The sequence below is a fragment of the Coptis chinensis genome, chromosome 9 (assembly GCF_015680905.1).
Source record: "Coptis chinensis isolate HL-2020 chromosome 9, ASM1568090v1, whole genome shotgun sequence".
NCBI classification, from domain to species: domain Eukaryota; kingdom Viridiplantae; phylum Streptophyta; class Magnoliopsida; order Ranunculales; family Ranunculaceae; genus Coptis; species Coptis chinensis.
In genome coordinates this window covers 80569849-80576370 of record NC_141464.1, presented here as the reverse complement: position 1 = coordinate 80576370, position 6522 = coordinate 80569849, and the positions used below count along the sequence as shown (strand labels likewise).

The following is a 6522-nucleotide window of genomic DNA, read 5'->3' as shown; positions in this document are numbered from 1 at the left end:
AATGAAACCGTCGTAGATCGCCTCATCATCCAATAAACGATAATCTTCCTCGTTCAAAACCCTTTTTTTTTTTTTCTCATTAAAAACTCTTTTTTTTTTTTTTTCTTTCCTAAAAACTCTACGTGAGAAACCCTTATTTTCTAGTTTTTCAAACCTCTCCGAAAAACCAGGGTTTTAAACCTATCTACTTACTTACGGGCTTTTTTTTTTCCAAAACTATTGGATATCCTATTTCTGTTTTCTATTTACATTATTATTATTATTATTACTATTAATATTATTATAGGAAATGCAAATAAAAGACGGGGTGTTATATCTCTATTAGTAAAATACACCATAATTAACCTGGCCTTTTAAATTAGACCAGCCTTTTTTCTACCACCTAATACCCCTAATTAAATACAAAAAAATATTATTCAATGTCTTTAAAAAGGACTATTTCATCATTTAATTTTGTATTTCTATTTATACCCTTCAATTACAACACACAGACAAAGGTGTTTTATGTAAATTCAAGGCAAAAACCAAATCCACGCCTCTATATTGACATGTACGCGGTTTTTGCCACTTAACTACCATTAATACCCACTTCAATTACCATTAATACCCACTTAACTACCATTAATACTGAGTTCTTTCAATATTAATATTTATACCGAATTTCAATGGGCTAGGTAACAGACGGTATTTCTCCCTTTTCCCCTTCCGTCTCCCTCTCAATCCCCACTCCTACTCTGCATCTCCCACTTCTCAAAAAAAAAAAAAAATTCTCCGTCATTCTCTCTTTCTCTTCATATTGAGTTCTCTCATTACAACAAATTCGGTCCAGCCATTCAATCAAAGAGCCATTCAATGGAGGTAAAAAAACTCGAGAAAACTATGTGCTATTTGTTTGCAGCTCGATCTATCAAATTCTTAGTCACATACGCTATATCAGGAAACATGAAAGTTTTGCTTCTCTATTTACCTACTTTGCAATTTTGTTTGGTTAGATGAAGGTCTGCTAAAATAGCTTATATGTATAGAGTTATATATTCATGGTAATAAGTTTGTGGACATTTGATTAACAGGCAGGTTGGAAGCTATGGCCGTTTGCTCACCTGATTACCTATGGTGTAATCCCATTAGAACAGAGGCTTCTATGGGTTGACTGTGTGGAGCTCATCTGGGTTACCTTTCTGTCAACGCAAGTATCTAGCATAATTTACACATATTGAACCAAGAATCATGAAAAGGGCAAGTTGTCCGCACACTTCCCCACCTGGGAGTAATTGCTAATTCTTAACACTGACGACTGTCTTTCTGGTGCCAGTTAATCAAATGAGAAATCAGAGGCAAGAACTTCTGAAGCATCAATAGAGACAAATTCTAAATCTCCATGAGTCAGCTCTCCTGAGTACTAATTTTATTGCGATTACTTTAATTCACGTTCATTTAGTTACTAATCATTGATTTTTTAGTATGTATTGCTTACTAATTTGATCAATTCTATGTAATCGATTCAATTTATGGTTTGGGGTTTTGTTAATTTGTGTATTGTAGTGTAAAGATGAGAAATTTATTTCATTTTTTATTGGATTGATTAAGGATGCAATGTTTGTTAGTGAAATTTAGGGTTTAGGGTTCAGGGTTTAGGGTTCATATCTCTGTTTATATAAAACTAAATAAGATCTTCCTCAATCTAATTTTGTTTTTAAATTTGGTTCATTGGCTTTAAGTTTATTTCTTTCGGACTGCATGCCGGTACCTCAATTTATAAATAATATTGTGAGTTGTAGGGATCTCTTCTCTTCAGGTAAATTGAGTCAAATGGACGAAGCAGCATCCAGCGCTGCAACTGCTAGGAAGGTTTGTTTCATTTTCGCAACTTCTGAATTTCATTACAAAGGAAATGCAAAGGAAATGACACATTTCTGTTTGCTTCAAATGCAAAGGTCAAAGCGTGGGAAGTTTATACTTCAGATAGAAGACACATATTTGGATAGATCTACAAAGGAATCTAAGAATGCTGTCCTACAACATCTTTCATGGCTTGGCCTTGATTGGGATTGGGATGAAGGTCGATTTTTTAATCAAATTTTCCTAATTTATTGTTGAGTGTGGTAGATCATCAAATTTACCCTGGCTATGCAGGTCCTGGTATTGGTGGAGATTATGGTCCATATCGACACTTTGGTCTCAACTCTTATACAACCATTATGCCAAGAAGCTTTTGGATTCTGGTCATGTTTATTGCTGTTTTTGTTCATATAAGGTATTTCATCTTTCTATCTATTTCTATTTCTATCCTGCTTTATCCCCAAATCTCTCTGCGCTTCCGATGAACTTTCAAATAATAGACTTATTCCATATGTATCTATATAAAGCAGGTGATAGCCAATTTCTTTTCTTCCGCATAAAGAAATATATATTCAATGATTGCTAAATTGGAGTGTTTGTGCCCAGATCAACATTGGTCCTGAATCTTTGAAGCCCAAGTTACCAAGTAAGAAAGATCTAAAGCCTTATCCTTCCACATGCTATCTTGAATATAAAGGTCATAAGGGCACTGTCATGTCAATTTCCGTTCAAGTGTCAGGCCAATGGCTAGCCTATGGTAAGGAAAGCTATACTTTAGTTTTTCCCTTCATTTGGTTTTCCATGTCATAAATTACACATTCGTCTCCAATCTGATTAAGGTTCGAGTGATGGAACTGTTCGCGTATGGGAGGTTGAAACTGGTCGATGTGTTAGAATTTGGAAAGTTGGTTAAGCTGTCCACTATGTTGCCTGGAACCCAATATCGGAGCTAAGAATCTTGGTAGCCTCTATGTGAGTCTGTTTGCTGTTTCTACTTTTAGCTTACCAACTGTATTTGCAGCTACTTGAGGAACATCACTCTTAGCTTATCTTAACTTTTTAGGGGGCACGATGTGCTTATTCTGAACTTTGGACTTGGTAATGATGAAGAACAGGAACAGATTAAAAACTTTTACATATTGAGGCTCCTCAACCACTTGATGAATCCGGGTTGAGTGCACAGTCATGGCTTCAAGATGAGAGAGGAAAGCTTACTAAATCCCCTCTATTTTCCCCTTTTTTGATGTAAGTACTTATTTTATTATTTAGCTTGGTTTCCTTTTCATGATATTGAGTTCATTTGTATGTTCTTAGAGAATCTCTCATCAAGGTCCCTGAACCGCCTATTCTCCCATTTTATAAGCCTGTCGATTATGTAGAAGTTCTAGCTCAAATTCATGAAGAACTTGAGTCTTACCCTCACGAGAGGTCGAACCTTTACTTGCTACAGTTCCAAGTCTTTAGAGGGCTTGAAGAAGTCAAACTGTTACGGAGGAGTCTCCTTCTAGCTTGGCAGAAAGCAAGCACAATTCATGAGAAAATTGTTTTTGGGGCGTGGTTAAAGTACGAGAAGCTAGGTGAGGAGCTAATATCTGAGTAGCTTGCTTCTTGTGGTAAATGTGCTCAGGAGTTTGGGCCAATAGGCACTACCTCATAGCTTCCCACTGGTGTGGATTTTAATTCCCCTGAAATATATGGGATAAATGAGAAGCGAGTGTCTCGAACTGTCTTCTTTCAAATTGAAGATGAGAGAATAACCTGTGACCGACAGAAGATTGTCGCCCTGTCAGCTGCATTTAATTCATTGCTTAATGGGGATTTTACTGAATCACTTCAAGAAGACAAATATTTCCAAAAATGGCATTTCTCCATCGAGTATGAGGGCAATCAGGGATTTTAGTGAATTTAGAGTCTAAATGAAATTTGTCCTGATCTTTTTTTGGAATTATTGATATTTTCCAATAAATTTTGCTGTTAAAGGCTCAAAGATGCCTGTGACAGGACACTTTCATCTTTTGTTACTTCAAGAGAAGAAGTAGTGGACCTTATGGAATATGCTCTTGCAGAAAACTCCAGTGCTGCTTCATGTCTGCAAGTGTTCCTTCATGATCTTCCCAATTGTTTGAGTGATGATCGGGTAGTTAGGATATTCAGAGACGCTAATAGACAACATAGAGCAATCATGGTTGGGTTTGCTTCATTCTCGCTATACTGTTTGCTAAGTGAGGTTGCCATGGCCCAAGATCCCTGTTCAGATATTACAGCTTACTTCTTGGAACAGTTAGTTGAATCTTCAGTCAGTGGTAGGCAGAGGCAGTTGTCTTTTCATCAGCTAGGATGCGCCCAGCTTCTGAGGAAACAATATGACGAAGCTGAACGATTATTTGAGGCTGCTGTGTCAGCAGGCCATGTTTATTCTGTTGCTAGCTTGGCTAGACTGGATTTCATCAAGGGATGGAAACAACGGTCTTGTGACAAACTCAGCTCTGTGATTTCCTCCTTTAACCCTCTTGGATGGATGTATCAGGAGAGAGCACTATACTGTGAAGGCGAGAAGAAGTGTGATAATCTTGACAAGGCAACAGAATTGGATCCAACATTTAACTACCTGTACATGTATCGGGCTGCATGCCTAATGAGGAAGCAAAGTGTTGAAGCTGCTCTGGCAGAAATAAACCGTGTTCTTGGTTTCAAGCTTGCATTGGAATGCTTGGAACTCCGGTTTTGTTTCTATCTGGCACTAGAGGACTAGCGAGCTGCCTTATGCGATGTTCAGGCAATTCTTACATTGTAAGTATAGGATGTTTGAAGGACGAGTGGCTGCTACCCAACTATGTACACTTATGCATGAATACCAAGTTGTATGTAGGCTATCATAGGGGAGACTTTGTTGGATAACAAGGTATTAAAATATTGGTTTCGAGCCAAGGAACGAACAACTGCAGCTTGAATTCGATCGAATCTGGTCAAGTTTGGGTTGTAAAAGGGTGATTGTGGAGAGTCAATGTGGAAAATGCGTGCTGAGAAACCAGTTGATATAGATGTGGCAACGAAAAAGGATGAAAAACAAGAAATAGAGATCAGTGAAATGAGAACAAGACGAAGCGATTGACCAGAAGACATTGCCACAGACAGTAGTAGTAGGAACCCAAAATAGTGTACTTATAAAGTATTAGGAAATGTTTTCGCAAATCTTGGTTTTAAAGATGTTACTTCATTTGGATTGAGGACAGATAATATTTAAAGTTCTATTGTAATTATAAATTTATTACATGTCACTTTAATTCGTATGTTATAACTTTAAAGTTCTATTATAATTGTCATAATGTTATGTCATAATTTTATGAGTCCTGTTACATTTATAATAACCTTCAAAATGTAACTTAATAGAACTCATAAATTGTCCTGTTAACATAATTAACCTGGATAACTCAAGTGAATAAGGTTATTTTTGATGTCATAATTCCTATTGTCTTAGCTGCTGCCTGTTGTATACGGTGCATTTTGAAGATGAATTTAAATGGTTAGTGTTACTGTTATCTTGACCGTTTAGACCTCACACTTCCATCAGAATTTGAATTATATGATAGCAGAGATCATATACCTCATTGCTTAGATATTACTGTTTGGCTGAGAATTCATATTTAAATTGATTGACATCTGATATAAATGGTTAGACATGTATTGCTTTTGAGTTACTCTTTTTATGAGAGCATGTAAGACATAACCATCAAAAAAAAAAAAAAAAAGACCATGTATATTTAATGCTAATGTTTCTTCTATATACACTTATACTTTTAAATGTATTAACACTCTTGGTAGCTTATACTCTTTGTTCTGGGCACTATTATAATCTATTATAAGCTATTGTGTTATTTTGGACCTTTAATTTAGACAAAATCAGCAAAAGCAAATATTGAAATAGTAGAATACTGCAAAAAGATGATTTCTAATACAACCTTCGCATGTTTTGCAGGTTCTTTAAAGTTATGTACAAAGTTATGCAGTTGCTCTAAAGGATCGGCTACTCCTTTAGGACTGATTATCTTTTAGTTATTATATTTTCTCATTCCCTAATGATAATGGTGGGAGTAGTTACTGTATCTTTCTTATTCAAATTCAAATAAAGCAATTATTCTAGCTTAGACACAAATTTACAATAAATAATTGCATTTTTTTTTTGTCTCTCCTGTTTAATACTTTCCACTATTCAAATTCTGTAAAATTATTGTAGTTCTCACTTTGTAAACAAGTGATCATACATTCATACAATTTTATATAATTATGTTCACATACTCTTGAATATGCTATATTTGTCATCCACGTGCAGGCACGTGCTTTTTGGCTAGTATACATAATAGTGTGTGCAGTGCATATCATACATGTATAGTGGTGTTTGCATGTTTGTTGGGCACATACATATTGGTGTGTGCATGTGTGGTAGTAGTGTGTTTGCATGTATGTTATGCACATGTATACCCATGTATAGTAGTGTTTGCATGTGTGTTATATACATGCATAATTATGTTTGCATGTGTACTACACACATGTATAATGATGTGTGCATGTTGGTATACATATACAATGCATATCATACATGCATAGTAGTGTTTGCATATTTGTTAGACATATGCATACTAGTGTGTGCATGTGTGGTAGTAGTGTTTGCATGTTTGTTGCATA

At 35.7% G+C, this 6522-nt stretch overlaps 1 pseudogene across 1 annotated transcript; it reads left to right on the top strand.

Moving 5' to 3' along the window:
- Positions 1-1809: 1809 nt before the first annotated feature.
- Positions 1810-5156, top strand: LOC147478552 (ETO1-like protein 1; annotated as a pseudogene). Its single transcript, XR_015209881.1, has 4 exons — positions 1810-2059; positions 2134-2254; positions 2971-3084; positions 3154-5156. The product of XR_015209881.1 is annotated as an ETO1-like protein 1 (transcript).
- The last annotated feature ends 1366 nt before the right edge of the window (positions 5157-6522 follow it).